Source organism: Acinonyx jubatus, chromosome B1 (assembly GCF_027475565.1).
Source record: "Acinonyx jubatus isolate Ajub_Pintada_27869175 chromosome B1, VMU_Ajub_asm_v1.0, whole genome shotgun sequence".
In the NCBI taxonomy this organism is placed as follows: domain Eukaryota; kingdom Metazoa; phylum Chordata; class Mammalia; order Carnivora; family Felidae; genus Acinonyx; species Acinonyx jubatus.
This window is the reverse complement of record NC_069382.1, coordinates 130,893,975-130,913,480: the sequence shown is the minus strand read 5'-3', so window position 1 is coordinate 130,913,480 and position 19,506 is coordinate 130,893,975. Positions and strand designations below refer to the sequence as shown.

The 19,506-nt window shown below is 41.7% G+C and overlaps 1 protein-coding gene across 8 annotated transcripts in view; it reads left to right on the top strand.

Moving 5' to 3' along the window:
- Positions 1 to 19,506, top strand: part of AFF1 (ALF transcription elongation factor 1) — a 247,651-nt gene that overhangs the window by 116,390 nt on the left and 111,755 nt on the right. Inside the window, exon 1 of one of the 8 annotated variants that reach the window (XM_053217154.1) lies at positions 14,659 to 18,382. The exons of the other annotated variants lie outside the window; for them this stretch is intronic. The gene's annotated coding sequence lies outside the window, so the exon portion shown is untranslated. Of the gene's footprint in view, positions 1 to 14,658; positions 18,383 to 19,506 lie in introns of those variants that run through there. 8 annotated transcript variants of the gene reach the window in all.

Sequence of the window (19,506 nt, the reverse complement as noted above, 5' to 3'; positions counted from 1 at the left end):
ATGAAAGAGAAACATTTTCGTAATTTTTAACAGCTTGACCAAACATTTTCTTTCTGTTCCTTTTCTACTTTTTCTTTATATTTTAAATGTTACCGTACTTTGAATCATTCTTGGTATATATTTGGTAGGTGATGTGCTCAATGTATAGGGGGAAAGGTGAGGTGGGGATTACTTGAGGCAGTTGTGTTTTTTTGCTTTTTTGTTTTTTTTTTTTAGATTTTCATTTTGTCTTAAATTTGAAGAGGAACATAAGACTTTGAGATCTTTTTTCTGCCTGGAAATGCAATGCCAAGAATACATTTTTAAAAGTCAAAAAGTTAATATTGCCCAAAGCAAGGTGTTGTTTTTTTATACATTGTGCTAGAAACCAAGGTGGTAACAGATAATAACACACTTCCACAGATAGATGTTATGTGATTCATGATGCTGGGTATGGAAACTACACCGACTACCATATTTATGAACTTCACTCATTCTTATTTTATCTGTCTATATTTTAGCGCATGAGTGTGCAAGGGGAGGGGCGGAGGGAGAGAGAGAGAGAGAGAGAGAGAGAGAGAGAGAACGAACCTTAAACAGACTCCATGCTCAATGTGGAGCCCGACACTAGGCTCATGACCTGAGCTGAAACCAAGAGTTTCAACCAACTGAGCCACCCCGACACCTCTCATTCATATTTATGTATAAGACTGTCATAGTTGAAGAACAACGTGTAACTCAGAAACTGCTATAAATTGAAGACCTCTTCTAGTATTTTTTCCTTTGTATTCATACACGCGGGTATATGTACATCATGCTCACACAGAAACACAAACATTGCTTCAGTTGTAGAAGCTGGAATCAGAATGCAGACAAATGATTTTTTTTTTGCTTGTGCTTTTAAATATTAGCTTAAAATTAGCTGATGAAAAATTTCATTTGTTTGGTTTTTAAAATTGATAAGGAAATAGATTTTTGGCAATTGTCTTTAACTTTGTAAATTTTAATCTAATTGTTTAAATTATCAGGAATAGAAATTTTAGATCTTATATTTTTATTGAATTCCTTTAAAAATTGTGCCCAAACTGTAGGACAGCAAGAGCCACCAAAATTATTCATTTTGTTTTTGAGAGAAACGTTTCTGATTTAGTTCAAAAATCATTTCTTTCACTGTTTTCATAGTTGACTTGCTAGTAAGAGTGGATATTATTTCAGTAGATGTTGGAAATTTAAGAAGAAAGCCTGCACGGTTTCCTATTTACAAACTGCTTTTTCTTCTAGAAATGGGTTTGGAGCACAGAAGATATTTTGCAGAAGCAGCTACGAAAATCATGTGATGAAGGTTAGGCCCAAGGCTGAACCCAGAGTGTTTCTTCACTTATGGTGCCAAAATGTCAAACATGTGGTACAATAATGGAAAACAGTGATTTTGATTAAACAAAGCATACAAACCATGCTTGAATAAGACAGCTTACCTTCTGCCTAAGTTGGTTCTTTTGGTGGGAGAGAGGAGTGCTCTAAGGGATCCTTAGGTTTAATAGGAACAAAATATGAGCAAAATGAATTCTTTTCGGAGTATTTGTTGGCAAACTTGAGTACTTTGAAGTACAGACATTATGTATCATTTTAGTATATGATAATAGCAATCATTTGTGCATTGTTATATTCCGAGTCAGAAATTTGCATATCTGGTATCACTGAATCTATAAGGCAGAAATTATCACTCCGAGTGTACAGGTGAAGAACTGAGACTCCTGGAGATTGGATTTGACTCTCAGTGATTGACCAATAAGGGTTACACAGCCTCTGCTAATCTACTCTAGACTTTTATGTAAATGTTGTTTTTGTCCTTCACACACGTATCTATGTGGTCAGTGCTCCTTGGTATACTAATGGAGCAAAGGAAGGATGGAGAAAATGGAACATGATTGTGTGTGCGTGCCTGTTACCTGAAGTGTATGAAACAGGAAAAGGGAACGAGATGAGAGTAGGGAAGCATGGTATGTGTAAAATTCCTCGCAGAGTGAAGACATGTATGAAGAAATGTGAGGTCAGTGTTTCCTAATGCCCAGCACTGGGAAGTGCCTTCCCCCCACAATTTGGTTACCACGTGGGGAATTAAGGAGAGACCATACAACTGTTTGAAGTTGTGGTTATTTTTAACTCCGGGAACTCCTGTGATATTTGGAAAGGGAGATTTATGTGGGGTGGAACTTCTCTGGGTAAAAGATGTCAAATCCCTTGTACCCCTCATCCTCTTTCAGGATGCTCCTTCCTTATAAGAAACTCATTTTGGAATGAAAGTCATCCTCTGCCTCTTCCTGTTTAGTGTGAAATGTGTAAACCCCTTTGCCTCTGTGGCAGGACACAGCACTTTACATGCTATCTTTGGATTCTTTTTTTCTTCTGTTCTCTTACCCTGCTTCATACGCTGTCAGCTCTAGGGACCATCGTATTGTTTTCAGTATTGAATTACCTTACTTTCTCCTTGGGGAGATGGGTGGGAGGAGCATAGAAAGAATAGGTGAGAGGAGAGCCAAGTCCCGTGCTGCTTTGCCAAACACTTGAACACTTGAACTGCAGCCGTATATACTTATTAGTAATAGCTCACAGGTATCAAATACTTTAGCCAGGCACTGGACTAAGCCCTGTGTATGTATTAGTTAATTTAAATCTTACAACCGTCCTAAACCTTTTGGTACAATTAGAGCTTAGCGTTTGTGACTTACCCTGTTGGCCATAGCTAGTAGTGATAGAGTCTCGAAGGTGCCTTTCACAAATATAGCTATTAGGAAATGTTTCCCATGTCTGTTTTCAGTGTGCTGCAATGTGGTGGCTGTTGTCTTAGTAGAAAACTAACACTGTGACGTGGAGAATATCTCTCGTTATCTACAGCATTGGCTCTCAATATGGGGGAGGCAGGGAAAAGAGGAGAAGGTTATTTTGCCCCCACCCTAAGCACAGGGATATTTGGCAAAACTTAGAAGTATATTTGATTGTCACAGCTGGGAGGAGAGTGTGCACTGTCACCTAAGATGGAGGCCAAGGACCCTGCTAAGCATTTTACAATGCACAGGACAGCCTTGACACAAATAATTATTTGGTTCAAAATGTCAATAGTGCCATAGTTGAGAAGTGCCCTGCTCTGCTGGTTCCCCCTGGTTCATAGGTTTGGGGGTGTTTGTGCTCCAGACAACATCAGTACATCATAACCAGACTCCTGCTCAGCCAGTGCTCACTCTAAGTGTTAGTTATTTGGACTGTTAGTTTAGACACAACATGTGCAGGATGCTGCTGGGCACCGTGTGGATAACACAGCCCATAGGAAAGGGAAAAATGGAAGTGTGGTGGAGAGGAAAGGGTTTGTTGAAGCAGAGGGGACATGGGGTGGGGAGAGGCTTGGATAGGTATAAGCTGCAAAATTGGAAAGTGTAAAGCCTGAGTGGGACAAAGCACAGCTGGAGGTGCATCTGGGGTCGTTTTCAGATTTCCCCTTTCTTACTCACCTGAGTGCTTTCCCTTTACTCTGTATTGTAAGCCATTAGCTCACTTAAACCTCGAGTTAATTTTAGGGAATTGGCACCATTATTATCTCTACTTTTTTAAGAAGGCCGACATTCCTGTTAAATGACTTGACCCGAAGGACAAAGGATGAAGGACACGAAGGGCGAATGGCGCTGCTAGAAAGTTGCAGAGCCCGAGTTTTAACCCATTGCTACCTCCAGAGACCATGCTCTTGATCAGCTTACTCTGCTGGTAAGCAGAGTGTTCCATCCTGTTGTGTGTCGCTCAGCCTCCTCTCTGCCTTCCCTGAATTCAGCACAGCTGCTGTGGGAGACTGACAGCAGTCTCCATTCGGGGACCTTGAGTGCCCATCCGGTTGGTCTGTACTGGGAGGTGATATAGAGGGGTCAGAGGTGAGGGAACACATTAGCAGAGAACTAAGGGGAGCCTTTTAAAGCAGCGAGGAAAGAATTCCGAGTGGCTTGGGGCCTCAACATATCTGGCAGGGAAGAGGTTGCCTGCAGAAGCGTTTTGAACTAGCTCAAGGGAAAAAATAGGCAGAAAGGGAGATTGGTAGGTATAAGGTAACCGCTGATTGTGTTACAAATTTACTTGTGTAAAATGCGTGTCTGAAATCTGGACCTTTTGTATCTTGGATATCAGTTGTAACCTAAACTAGGGAAACCATAGAATCAGGCCCGCCTTAAAGCTCAAAGCTTTCTGGCTTGGTAATTTTGTAGGGAAGGACTTGCAGGAAAAACACTTTGAAATATGAAGAAGGAAATGTGATTCCAGTGGTTCCTTTATAGGCACTAAATCTGTACATGAAGAAGTAGGACAAGAATTAGAGAAGATTGATTTTCTGAAACCTCACAACCAACCTAGTTCTCAAATGGGGAAAAACAGTGATTTTTTTTTTTACAAAGATGAAGATTGGAGGAGGAAAGACGGAAAGGTGAATTAAGTCTCCACGGTGGCCGTGAAGGAGACTGCCTGAAAGCTTTCCAGAGGGGAGTCTGAAATGTATTCCTCCAAATGTATGTATGTATCTCTACTGGATCACTTGTAGTTTCTCAGTAGAACAAAAGCAGAAGCCCAAGCAGGATTTTGGAGGAACAAGGTAAGGTTTTGCTCAGCGCGCACGCATAGATCAACTCATGCAGTGTGCAGGCGTACATACACTCAAGCTGTCTCAGTTCTGCCAGTAGCAGCTGTTATTGTGTGTCTCACGGAGTTCAGGACCACTCCTCAGTTCCTTTCCTTTCACAGATCCACTCTACTAGTTAATAGGTGAATTTGTGATTCCCACTTACCCTTTTCTGATGGAGACGTCTGCTAAACCTCAAGTTTCTCTGTAGATGTGTGTGATGGAACCCTGTGGGATTTCTTGGTGTTTGGCAGCCTCTCAGATCCTATCGTATTTACTAGTTTATTCTTGGGGCTGTTGTTCCTAACGTTATATTATACAGTATAAGTTACTTTATGCATAGTTATATGTAGTATATATAATTATAATTTAAATGTAAATTTTTCTATATAAAATACAAATTTCAAACATTCAGAAAATTGGAAGAATTTCACAGTAAAAAGCCTTATTCCCAGATTATACTCTTGTTAACACTTTATTATACTTGTGTTTCCACGTAAGTACTCATCTCTTCATTGTTATATCCATCAATTCATCTCTTAGGCTTTTTGTGTGGGTTTGCAGATCTCAGGATATTGCAACCTGTGTGTCATTAACTAAAGTTAAGTATTTATTTACAATTTTTTTCCTCTTTTGCCTTAAAGTTTAGATGCCATGAAATGCACAGATTTTAAGTGTACTGGTACATTTTGACAATGTATACGTCTGTGTAACCCAAACCCCTATTAAGATACAGGACTAGGGGTGCCTGGGTGGCACAGTCGGTAGGGCGTCTAACTCTTGATCTCAGCTCAGGTCATGATATCGCAGTTTGTGGGTTCGAGCCCCACATCGGGTTCTGTGCTGATGGTGTGGAGCCTGCTTGGGATTCTGTCTCTCCTTCTCTCTGCCCCTCCTCCCCACCTTGTGTGTGCATGCTCGCTCGCTCTCTCTCTCTCTCTCTCTCTCTCGAAATAAATATTAAAAAAAAGATATAAGACTAATGTTAGGGTTATTTTGGGGCATGTATGTGGTAAGATGATTAGAAGATAATTATAACCTCATTTGGGTTTTATTTTTCCTTCTTTCAAGGTATCATTTCTATATATTTTTAAATTGTATTTATGACTTGTGTGTGTTTGATAATGTCTCATTTTGTAGAGACTAGGTAATTTCTTGGGGTCTCAGGCTAAAACCTTTGGATTAAGGTAGAGGTTTCCTTACCTAGGTTGTCTCTTGCTAAGAATTCTCCTCAATTACTGTATTGAGTTTCTAGGATTTTTGACCTTCCTAAGATATATTGAATCTTGTTTCAAAAATGACTTCTCCCATGACTGTAACTAAAATTGCTTCTGTGATGAGGCATATGGTGACTGCTTTCTTTAAAACAAGCAAAGCCTGTCTTTACCGAGTGCTTTGAATATTTGAATCTGACTCCAAAATCATTAATGGGGGGGGGGTGGATTTAGTCCTTTTCCCAGTGGAAGACTTCATGGAGAGTAAAGAGTTCTGTCCACTCTTTAAGACCTTCCTATTTCTGGGTAACAGAGAAATGCATGTGACACGATGTACTTAAAGCCAGCTACTTTAAGAGTGTACGTAGTAGAGAGGTGCCAGGATGGTTGGGTTGTGTTCTTCCAGGATTATGCTGTAGCAGTCACAGGTAGGGAGATGGGCTCTCTCTTGAAAGAGGTGGACTTAGTTGATGTCACTCATCATGTATGGGTGGGCTCAGGACTCTCAGAGCCTCCTTCTTGGACCTGGATGATTGAGAGAAGTCTGGGGGTGAAGGAATGCCTTTCCAAGTAACCTAGTGGTGGGTCTCTAGATAAACAGGGGCCCCGAACTGAAGTGAGGCAAGTTGTGTTTTGTTAAATTATCTGGTTGAATGTTACCTGTTTATTTCTGTTCTGTTATCCTCCAGCTTTTGGTAGTCTAATGTAAATGTTTCAGCCATTTCTCAGCTATTTATAAGGAAATAGTTGAGTTTACTATTGGGCCAGAGTTGTAGGGAGGCGACATTCCCCCGAGGGCAGAGTGGGAGTAGCAGCCTTAATTAGTGAGAGATCCCCTAGAAGGTTTTAAGTCCAAGGAATAAGATTAAAACGTGTAAGAGGTTCACTCTACCTACATTTGAACATCTCAGTTTAATTTTATAAAGGCTGTCAAGCCTGTTTCTTTATTTATACTGTCAACCTGACAAGTGTCCTTTTATTTAAATAAAGGTATTTGAATCTAGTGATGCAGTCTCCCACCACACTTTTAAAAAACCAGGACATTTGAGGAACAGTAAGTTCTGACCTTTAATAGCAGCCACTGGCTTAATTCTTCATATTTTCCGCAAACCACACCCGCCTGCTGGAGTAGATAGCTCAGGGAAGTTGGATGGACTCACTGTGCCTTGGGAGGTTTTAATTCCCGAGCTTCTCCCAATGTTTTCTTCTACTCTGCAATCTCCCTCATATACTCTCCTTCTCCATTCATTTCATGCTAAAGTCATACAGAATTGTAGTGTGATGTCCATTACTCCATTGAAGATGCAGCTGGAACCAGTGACTGGGATGTTTTTTACGCTTCCTACATCTCCCAAACTTCACCAACACAGTCTTTTTACAACCCTTTTGAGACTGTTGACCATTAGGCCCCAGGGCAGGGTATTAGAGATGAAGAAGCTGAGTCCTGGAAGTAATAGATAACATCATACAGTGAATGATGCCAGATTCTGGAGGCAGCCAGCTTGGCACACTTTTCACCACACACTACATTATGCTAATCTTTTGGAATAATAGAGTAAGGCATTAAAATGAGATGGAGATGAGTAGATTTCTCATCTTTCCCCCTCAAGTCAGGAAAGCTGATAAGAGAGAAGTTTGATGTTACTGAAAGACTTGTGTGTTTCAGAAGAAATTATTTCAGAAATAGTCCTTACTTTACTCCTTTAAAATGAAACACTTCAAAATAAACTTTTAAAATCACCCTTCATATTTTTTGATAATTTAGGGTCTAGTCCAAGGACTGACAACTCTTTTCTGTAAGGGGCCTGGTAGTAATTATCTCAGGCTTTGCTGTCCATGCAGTCTGTTGCAACTACTACTCTCTGCAGTTCCAGGACCAAAGCAGCCATAGACCGTATGTAAACAAATGGGCAGGGTTGTGTTCCAATAAATCTTTATTTGTAAAAACAGGCAGCTGGGGCAGATTTGGCTCATGAGCCAGGTTACCAATGCCTGGTCTAGTCCATCTTTTTATTTCTACTAACTTTGTTTACCATACAGTTTTAGATTGAAATTTAAGCATTGATCAATGTTAATGCAAATTGGAATGTTTAAAAAAAATTTTTCCCCTTTTTGCCACTGTAGCCTTATTCTTTTTCAACTAATTTTACTTAAAATTAGGCCTGAAATTTCTGGGCTAAGCAGGCCAAGAACTCAAGGAACAGTTTCAGGTGGGGATGTTCTACTAAATGCCCCTTTTAGATATATTACAGAGTTTGTAAAATCATGAAATTGTGATTGCTGGCTCAACAAACACGAGGATACAAGGAGGTCTGGAAAATAGTGTAAAATCATTTGAATTAGGAAGTCAGGCCAGACTTTGCACAGCAAGGCCCTGTACTGAGTGGGCACCAGGACTGTGTTCTTTGGGGGCAATGGGGAGGATTAAGGGTGGGAGGAGTGGTCAGTTTTGCTTCTGTGATCCTCTGAGGCCGCAGTTAAGTCCATTTGCATTCCAAAGTTTGACATCCCCACTCTGTTCACTTCCTAAAATTGACAGTTTTTCATGTGCAAAGTAATTTGAGGTCATTATTTCAGGCAGAGGAAAGCCTGCAGGCCACTCTCAGGGGATCGCTGCCTTAAAATATCCTCGAGGCTCTAGGCTAGCCAAGTGGAGTGGATGGCTGCAAAAGGCTGTCATCCTCATGAATTATCAGTGGTTCTTTGGACCCTTTCTGGACAAATTTGGAGTTGGGGAACGAGGTGAGATGGTGCAAACACCCCGTGGTGAATGATCACCCCTCCACGACTTACATGCTTTCTTAGCAGGGGCATGGGGGCCCCTTCCCCTTTTTCAAACTCCTCATTCTTCAAGCTCAGATGTCACCGCTCCTAATTAAATCATCCCAGGCTCCTTCCTTTAGACTTGGTGTTTTTCTCCTCTGATTCTTTAGCACTTGTAACCAACCTCTGCAAATAACTCTTAGCAGTCTCTTCCTTACCCTTCCCCACCCTCCACCCCCCCTTTGCATTTTTCCTACTAGATTGTTGAATCCTTACTTCTTTTGTCCTTTAGATCTAGCACATAGGAGTGGAGTCAATATTGACTGAAAACAAATAGATTTTCTGTTTTTATTTTGTGAGGCTTACGATGTTGAGTTGGACTACAGAAAACCATAGAAGTGCATTTGTGCTCTTAAATAACTTTAAGTGGCATGAAATTTAAAATGCAATTCTGTTTGAAGACATTCTTTTACAGTCAGAGAGGCTTTTAATATAAATCATCAGTGCATTTGGTAATTTTAAATGTTTGCTTATTGTTTCCTTACAATGGATGTATTAGCTTCACTTTTCAAATAGAGAGTTAAAAATGGAAATTTTAAAGCATTATAAAAGACACAATCTCTAATACTCCTGAAGTTTACTTTTTTAAGAAAAAATTAAGTGAACTCTCACATGCTACTTTACCAGTGTTGAAGAAGGTGGAGGGTGCTGTATTAATTAAGATTGATAAATACCCTTTGTTTCATGTAAGTGAACTGCCTGTTGACAGTGATGGGGAAAAGATGATATATTCTGCATATAAATGTCCATGGCTGGGCCAAAATCCAGCCCAAAGAATCCTGACAAGCTTTGTAAGGCTCATAACACTGCTTAGCAGAGGTCAAAATGAAGGGAGACTTCTCCAGAAAAACAATGACTTACTGTTTAGTTTTAAGGAGATGCCAATTATAGCCAGTGGTAGGAGGTGAGCTGGGGTTATGATGAAAATGAGAATATTTAGAAACATGTAATTGTTGCTTGTTGCCATATAAAATACCAATACGTGTTTTCAGCTTTCTTCTCCTATAATAATCTCCCTGTTCTTCCTACTTGAAATGTCTGTGGAATGAAACGGAATAGAATAATGAGGCTGCCTCTAGTTTTTATGACATTAAGCTTTCTCTCTGTGAAAACAAGTGTGACATGTGCAGTTAACCAAAAGAAGATAACTGGAAGTCAAGAGATTAAAGTGATGATTCTATAAAAACATGAACGCTTTATTCTTACGTAGTTGTCTGTTTCGTGTGCTATGCAAATAAGGTTGTATATCTTTGTGTTTTTTTATGTCCAGGTGTTTGTTAGAACCTAAAACAAGTTTTTCAGTCGTAGAAAGTTTATCTCTTCTTATGGGGTGTCCATAGCAGCCTGTTTAACTAGGTTTAAAATATAATTGTCGGTGGCTTCTCCTGCAAGTTGTGTGTTGCCTGGACTTTAGTTTTAGATATACTCCCATAATGGGATACATTTCATTAAATGAGTAGAGGAGGGGCTGTACTGTTGTTTTGGTTTGTTCAGTAACTGAAATGTGTTGATGTGTACTTATTTAAAGAATAAATGTTTCTTAATATTCTTTAGAGAAATAAATCGCCTCTTGCCAGTTTTCTTATTATCTTATCAATACATAGACATTGTTTTTCCTTTCATTTCCCAAATGAAGCCTTTTCCTGTTGCTTTTTGCTGTTGGTTAGCAAGTCTAAATGCTGAGCATTTATTCTGGCTGGAGCAGTGCTTGGTACCTTGGCCCAGTTTCAAACAGTTCTTCTTATCATATGTGGTGCAATTGGTTCTCTGGAATGTGCGTGTTAGAAGTTCAGTCATTGGGAGGGACTCTTCCTTTCGGAGTGGTAATTCCTGTGCAGTTTTCTAAGCTGCTCTACAGAATGTAATTCATTCAATTTGATGTATGTCGGGAATTATCTGGTGCTCAAAATGTCAAGTGACAAAAAATATCCATTTAATATGTTTGCTCTCTTATGACTCTTCTTAACAAAAAATAAACTTACTCCTGAATAATTACTTGAGAGAAGAATTGCTCCCCTCCCCCCTTCAATCTCCCTAAAGACATTTCAGCAGTCTCATGAGACACAAGATGAATTTGGAAATGATTGGTTTGTCTCTTGCTTTCTGTGTGGTACTTGAAAATTTGATGTATAGGGGCGCCTGGGTGGCGCAGTTGGTTAAGCGTCCGACTTCAGCCAGGTCATGATCTCGCGGTCCGTGAGTTCGAGCCCCGCGTCAGGCTCTGGGCTGATGGCTCAGAGCCTGGAGCCTGTTTCCAATTCTGTGTCTCCCTCTCTCTCTGCCCCTCCCCCGTTCATGCTCTGTCTCTCTCTGTCCCAAAAATAAATAAACGTTGAAAAAAAAAATTTAGAAAAAAAAAATTTGATGTATAAATCCGTTATTTGGTAGGATGATCTCCATAACTGCCTGGTTTGTATGTATGTATGTATGTATGTATTTTTAAAATACAAAAAAAAATGTTTATTTTTTGAGAGAGAGAGAGAGACACAGAGCACAAGCGGGAGAGGGGCAGAGAGGGAGGGAGACACAGAATCTGAAGCAGGCGCCAGGCTCTGAGCTGTCAGCGCAGGGCTCAAACTCACGCACTGTGAGATCATGACCTGAGCTGACGTCAGATGCTTAACCAACTGAGCCACCCAGGCGCCCCCATACTGCCTAGTTTTAAAAAAAAATAACACACTATCTTTTGAAAATGTTTGTTTCAAATTGTATGATTTGTTTTGTTTTTAAAAAGTAACCACGACTTCAGGTTCTGCATCTGTATGCAGAATTCCACCCATTCAGCCAATACTCATTTAGCCTGATGGGTTAGTGCTGGGTATACAGTGTGGAGCTAGAAAAGGTGACTGGGCATCTGTAGCTCACATTCCTGGAGGAGGTGAGCGTGGAGAGCCAGACATAATTAAACACGTAAGTGAATAGACCAGGTAATTTTAGATAGTGATAAAAAGAGATGGAGGGTGGAGTGCTGGAGGGGTAAAGTGCCCGTTCAGATCTGGGACCTCGCTGAAGAGCTCATTTAACCTGAGGTGTTAGTGACAACGTTGCCCTCAGCTCTCTGGACAGAGCATCCAGGTGGGAATCAGCAGTGCACAGCCCCACTCGTTCCAGGCATGAGAAGGCCAATGTGGCTAGTATTTGAGAAGGGCAGGGGGGAGGGGAATGTATCCGGAGATAGCAATTAAGAGGAGGTGTGCTGGGGAATGGAGCCTTATAGATCCAGCTTCTGGGTTTTCATCTTGAATGCTAAGGGAAGCCTGTGGCGGTCTGTCAGCAGTGGAAGGAGCCACATAATCTCATTTGCATTTTAAAACTCTCTAGATCTTGTATTTTTTGTTTTGTTTTCCCCATGATGCGTTTGTGGCAGCATGGAAAGATTTTTCATTGTGGGATTTTTGTTGGTGAAGTCGTAGTCCTAGAGACAGCTTATTCATATCATTCTGAATCTTACTTGATTTAAGGGGCGCCTGGGTGGCTCAGTCGGTAAGCGTCTGACTTCAGCTCAGGTCATGATCTCACGGTTCACGAGTTCGAGTCCCATCGTTCACAGGTTCGAGTCCCACATCAGGCTCTGTGCTGACAGCTCAGAGCCTGGAGCCTTCTTTGGATTCTGTATCTCCCTCTCTCTCTGTCCTTCCCCCCACTCATGCTCGCGCGCGCTCTCTCTCTCTCTCTCTCAAAAATGAACAAACATGAAAAAAATTTTAAAGTTAAATGTGTATTTGCTATAAATGTTACTCAATACTTTTTTTTTTGTTACAGTATACTTGGGCTTTATGAGTAATACGGCAAACTGAAGAATAAACCTGTCATATTAGCTGATAAACATATGGTGTTAGCTGAGGCAGCTTTCACGGCTGACCTGGGAAGGGAGATAAGTCATTTGATGGGTACAACAGTCTGGTAAAATCGGTTTTAGGTATTAGACAGTGAATCATGTTTTGTCATCAAATAATGAATAAGACTGGCAGACTTCAGTACAATTCTGGATTGTTTGAGTAGTACTCGAATATAATCATTAAATCAATGATGTATATTAAGCATCATTTTTTGCTAAGCACTGTGCTCTCAGAAATAGTCCTTGCCATTAAGGCGCTCACAGTCTAATAAAGAAAATCTGTTGGCACGTGTACAGTCCATCTCATTTTTGTAAATGTAAACATGGGCAGATTTGCGAGGACAAATGTATCCCAGAGAAAGGAATCATTCACAGCCAGGTTGGGAAGTGAGAGTAGAGGTCCCAGCTGGGGACTGTGATGGAGAGGCAAGGATATTTCAGAAGGCTGTGAAAGTAAGGGGACGAATTCATTAGAGAATTGGCCAAGACCAGGGCTTTGCTTTTCCCCACGCGTCCCAGTTCCTTGTGTTCATAGTGTCTAGAAGAGAGAAAGGGGGCAAAACTGGGTCTTGCGCATTTTTGGGTGAGAAATGAGAAAGAAGTCTTAACCTGCGCGCCCCCACCCCAAGATTAAAGGTAAGTTGAAGCCAGGTAGTGAAGGGTGTTGCTTGGCTTAACCATCTGTCAGTTTTAATCTTGTAGGGAGCATTGGGGTCAGAATAGTTGTAAATCGCTGAATAACAAGATCAGATTCATGATTTTTAGAAGTTCACTGAGGCAGCTGTGTGGAGCTGAGTGGCCCAGGACAAGGAGCCTGTTGGGGCTGTGCTCCAAATGAGAAATGAGGAAGTCCACACAACGCTTTATTTGAATTGTGGATGCTTAATAGAGTTAATGACCCCCGTTTTTGAGTATAAATTAAATGAGACCAGCAATAAAAAAGCCCAAAACTTTGAGCTTGCTAGTCTACTTCTTTCTTAGTAACCACCACATTCTTTTAATTTGAGGCTCTAAGGATACAGACTTTCCCCACCCTCACTTTATAGGTATGTGATGTGGTCCTTAATGGTCAATTGAGTGTGTAAGAAGAATGACATGGTAGGGAGGCCAGTGCTCTGGTTGATTCTAGTACAGATGAGACCTGCAGGGGGAAGAGCCAACAGCTTCTGCCCATGCTTCTGACTGGGGCCAAATGTGCAGTTGCCAGTAAGGCAGGTGGTCTGAGGTCGCTCCCAACACCAGGGGCCTTTATAAGTAAATAGGACATAAATCGTCAGGTGGCAGATTTATTTCTAGTGAGCCTGTTGCCCCTATGGGAGGCGGTGATTTCTGTATGTGCTTTCAGTTAACGTGAGTAAGAACTGTCTGCATTTTAGGGAACCCCTGTCAGAGGCTGCATTTTCTAGAATTTCTCAGTAACAGTAATATGTTCTCATTTCAAATGGCATTAAAAGCAACTTTCATTAAGCCCTCACACATAGATTGCCAAATCTTCAAGGTCAGGAGTGATTTCTTTTCACTGGTGTGGTTTGTGTAATTGTTCCATTTGCTTGACGGCCTTCCTCAGCACTAGTTTTATTTTTTGTTTGTTTTTGTTTGTTTTAATGTATGTTTAAAATGTATTTAAAAGGTGAAGGACTTGGAGTGCAGTAGCAGAAGGACACATAGGAGTGCAGTAGCTCATCTGTCTCCTTTCCTCTCTCCTCTCCTTGTTGGGGCTGTGTATCCTCACACACACAGCTTCCCCCACTGCTCTTTGAAAATCAGTGAAGACAAATTCTTGTGCTTTTCCATCTATAGGGTAAAAAAAGTGCCTCTTGGAATATATTTATGATCTGTTGAGGTAACCAAAACAGGCTATAAGTGAGACTACTTTTCCAAAAAACAGCTGCTCGTGTTTGAACTTTGCAACATAGTCTCTAACACACTGCTTTATGCAGATGGGTCTATAATTATTCATAATGATCAAAGGTGTGGAGTCCAGGGTCCAAAATCAGTTTTCAGGGCTTCCAGTGAGAGTTACTGCCAAAATGTTCAACACCCTGTTCTTTAGCCCTGATCTTGATGTTATATAAGGCAATTTCTTTGTTTTTTAAAGTTTATTTGTTTATTTTGAGACAGAGAAAGGGTGGGGGGGGGGGGAGAGAGAGAGAGAGAGAGAGAGAGAGAGAGAGAGAGAGAGAGAGAGAATATATCCCAAGCAGCCTTCTTGTTATCAGTGTCAGGGCTTGAACTCACAAACTGTGAGATCCTGACCTGAGCTGAAACCAAGAATTGGACGCTTAACCGACTGACCCATCCTGGCGCCCTAGTTTCTTTTGTTTTCAGTCAAAAAATTTTAACCACACAAATATTAAATGGACACTTTTTAAAAAAATTTATTTTTGAGAGAGAGTGTGCATATGCAGGGGAGGGGCAGAGAGAGAGAGAGGGAGAGAGAGAGAGAATCAATCCCAAGCAGGGCTCAAACTCATGAACCGTGAGATCATGAGCCAAAATCAAGAGTTGGACACTTAACCGACTGAGCCACCCAGGCGCCCCAAATGGATACTTTCTTGCGAAAAGAATGTTAAACTACTCCCTAAACCACCACACTACCAGTTAACTTCCTCCACCCTAATCTGGTGCTCCTTCTTGATAGATTTTTATAAAGGTAATCCTTTCGGACCTTTGCCACATATTAACATGCATGCGGAAAAGTACCTGGCACGTGGCAGGTTCGTTTTGAAAGGTAAAAATTAGCATGTCTCTTATTAGAAGTGACTTTTTCAGTTGTTTGCCCAGGTAGAGGCTGTCTCAATTTGAAATTCAAAGGATTCCTTGTAAATTATGTCAACATATCTTAAAGGTTGATTTAATTTTGCAAAATGAAGTTACCTACAACTCTTTCAGTATCCTAATGAGGCTCAGTCTTCTGTGGCCAGCAGAGAGCTGTCGCTTTGAGAAGATCCCCTGGGAGTGCCTCCAGGAAAACAACAGTGGCATAGTGCTATTTAGCCTTTTCACTATGCTGATACTTTATCTTTTATGTTAAATCAGATTTTGTTTTTAAAATTAAGGATTCTTTGTTTTGTTTTTTGTTTTTTCTTATGAAGGTGAAATTCCTGGAAGATTTAGTGGAGTGATTTTTATTGTGAGAAAGCCTGTTGCAAAATTTTTCCCATGCAAAAAGTGAAAGAGGAAAAAAATCCTCCGTTTTTTGTTTTTGATTTTTAAATGTTTATTTTTGAGAGTATGAGTGGGGGAGGGGCAGAGAGAGGGAGGGAGGGGGACACAGAGTCTGAAGCAGGCTTCAGGCTCTGAGCTTTCGCACAGAGCCCGATGTGGGACTCGAACCCACAAACCATGAGATCATGACCTGAGCCGAAGTTGGACGCTTAACCAGCTGAGCCACCCAGGTGCCCCAATTCTCCATTCTTTGAAGCAACATTTCTTCTGCTTCCAAACTTGGAGCCACTTTGATTTCTCATGTTTAAATTGTGTTTATGAGTGATACAGTTTAATGGCAAGACTAATTTTGTGCTTTGAAGCATACATTGACCTTTTTCTGTAAAGCCAGTGTTTGAAAAACGTCCCCTGGATGTTAGATTATAGGACTAGAGGAACATGGGGAAAAAAGGGCCAGAAGATGGACTTAAAAAGTCAATAGAGGGTAGCTTTGAAAATAAAAAAGTCACTTGCACAAGAGTGAGAACCCAAGCCTGCTGTTCTTTTGCCTCTGTGACACATATATCACCAGTCTCTAAACCAGGGTTGCCCAACATCTGTGAACAGACTTGAGAGTTTTACGTTTTGCTTTATCCTTCCTTGCTACATTCAAATCCGAATGGCATCACTCTCCCCTAAAACAGTATAAAAGACTTGTTCCTTTCCAAATTTAATGTACGTGGCTGATTTTAGGATTTTTCCTTTCCTTCCTGCCAAATGTCTCTTCCATGCCTAGGGAGATAAATACACAGGAGAAATTACACTCTGTCCCCCAAGGGAGAATTAAACTTTTAAACGTGAGTTCTAGAGAGAGTTGGTCCCATCTATCAGAGGCAGGTCTGTGTGAAGTGGCCAGTCAAGGGTGATAAATGGGTAGTCAGCTGTGCATAGCCTGCCCCGTGGGCCCAGGGTTGCCATGGAAGCGCCCAGTGGCATTCACCGATCCTGCATGACTAACCTAGATTAGCAGCAGGGCCCGTGGGCTCCAGCCTGGAAGAAGGTGCTCGAAGCCAGATGATGGCCAGGCCGGCACGCCGCCCCACTGCTCATGTTCAGCTTGGGCCTTCCTGTTGCCGTCTTTTCCTCCTTCCACATACGGTCTTTCCTTTTTTGTGTGAGGGAAAGTGAGAAAGAGGGATTGCTCTCATTAATGCTCACAGAGCTGGGATTTCTTCATTTTTATCACAGTGTTCTAACACGTCCATCCGAAACCCCAAGGAGGAGCATTTGAAAAGTCGGAATCAATGTGCCCTGACAGGCCCCAGCATGGGGTTGACTAAATGACTGCATTCAGGGGCTGAATGGGCAGCTCCGAATTCCTCAGGAATTTCACAACCTCTCTGAAAGTGAGAGCATCCTATCCTGGCTTGTTTTAGACTTCCAGGCTTCATCCCAGCTCCTGCGTGGATGAGAATGGTGGGATTCTGTCACCGAAGACATGGGTGGTGCAGGCCAGCGCAGTGATGTCTCGTGCGGTTGTGTTCTGCAGGGCACACTGGGCCCTGGGATGTGAGGCCTGTGCTTCCCCCTTTGGTCCTTCTAGTTCACTTAAAAAAAAAAAAAAAAAAAAAAAAGTGGCAGGAGGTGGTTTGTTGCCGTTCGCAGAGATCCTTTTGGTGTATCAGCGCTGCAACCTTTGCAGATAGATGGTGGACGGTAGCGTATGATCCAAAAGCAACAACGTGGCTCCTGAAAGGAATCCCCTGATTTAGAATACTTAAAGCAGACTTTCCGTGGAACTCATGGATATCTGCCGGGTGGGCAGATTTTGCACCCTCTCCCCAGGGGTATTTCGACACTGTGGACTTGTTTTTGAATGCATTCAGCTACTTGAAGTCGTCACATGACTTGGTCTTTCTCTCCCCAGGTAGGGACTCCTGGGCCCACCAGACAACTAGCATTGAGGCCTAGGTCAGTGGCCAGAAGTTACTGGGAGTGGTGCCTGATATTGGGCATGTAATGGCTGCTTTGGTACAAGTTTATTTGCAGCCTGTTCTTTAAAGATATTAATGCAAAGAGCCTCTAGCACATTGGAGATGACTTGTGAATCCAGAGGTTATTATGGGGCCAGTGACCTCAAGTCTAAATTCAAGAAAGCTCTAACAACAACAAAAAAGGTTCCAAAATGAGAATTTGTAGTGCAGTGTTTATAATTTGAGGAGCCACTTCATGCTGCCAGCCATCCCTCTCTCAAAGGGCTCTCTGTTAGGTCCTTCGGCAAAGACAGACCTGTGTGGACACATTTAAGCAAACGCATCTTGTGGCTCCGAGATTGCTCTGCCAGCAGGGATAAAACCTGAATTAATCGACGTGTCCCTCTTTGAGACCAAGGAATTGTGAACACACAGCCCACCTTCTTTGTTGTTGCCCTATTTAACACAGCCTGAAAGCTTTGCCAGCAGAACTGTGGTTAAGAGCACACGCTTTGGTGCCAAGCAGATCTGCATTCGAATTTTAAGGTCTATTATTTAATAGCAGGTTAATCTCTGAGCTTTCTTTTCATTCACCTGGAAAATGGGGTTAATAATCTCCCTCTCACAGAGTTGTTGTGAAAATTAAATAGGAGACTGATGTGCTGTGCCTGAATCAGTGCCGACTGAACAACAGATGCTAAGTGGTGGACGTGCTAGGCTCTGCTGCTGTTGCTGTCTTCATTGCTCTTGTTTTTCGGTAAGCTTTGTTCGAGTGCTCCACATAGCCCGAGAAGAGTGTACTATCTTGTGCTCCTCAGGACCACCTAGAAATCTGTTACACGTGCATATCTCAGGCCCTGCGTTAGATCTACTGACTCAGAAACTCTGGAGGCAGGTCTTTGCCCTCTGTGTTCTGATTCCCCCCCTCCCCCCTCTCCCCCCCCACCCCCCGCCGCGTGATGCTAATGCTTGCTGGTTTGGGAACCTCTCATCTAATGCAAAGGGAAGGAGAACTCCTAGCTCACTCCATTCTGCATGGAACCGTGAGAAAGTCTAACAGTGAAATGCTGATGTTGGGATGAGGTTATCCCATGAGGGAGAATATTTTCTCCTCCACAACAGAGGAAAAATGCCACCTTTAATTAAATGAAGTGGTAGTCAGCTTGTAATTATTCAAAGGTAATTAACAGTTTGTGAATCTTGTAGGACATGTACTGCTACCTAAAATCCCCTCATTTAAAATTCTATCCACTCGCTCTTTGCTTGTACCTTGAGTTAAAAACAATGACATATAAGGCTGAACAGTGATTTACTTACTCATGCTACTACTTGCGTTAATATTTTTAAAATTTGTGTTTCCCCCGATGTCAGAATAGAACCAAGAAAAAGAAGATACTCATGAAAAAATTTGCTTACGAACTTGAACAAACCATCCTTGAAGCCATTGCAAACTTACAATAAGTAAAAGCCAAATAAACCAGAAAGCTCCCTACCTAGTACAGTTGGCAAAACTCTGTTAGTTGCAAGGTGAGAAGGTGGACAGTCCAGAAGAATGAGGTCTCACCTTGTCCTGTGTAGTCCTGGCAACTGTGGACTGGTCACTTCCTGTCTCTTCTGCCTTCCCCTGCCCTCTAGGGAGTGAGACCCTAGGGTAGGTGAGAGAGAGTTTCTCTCTCAAAGTCTAGATCTCTTAAAACTCATCCTATCAGTGACATTCCTGTGGTCTTTCCTCATCTCCCTATTTTTGGGTTTTCAGTCGAAGGGTAATAATAAGAAAAAAATATATTCAACGCTTGTTTCAAGATTGGTGTAGTATTATGTATGTTGCCAATAAAATCTTGGTGTAGGTTTTTCACTTTTTTTAAACTAGTGAAGTAAAAC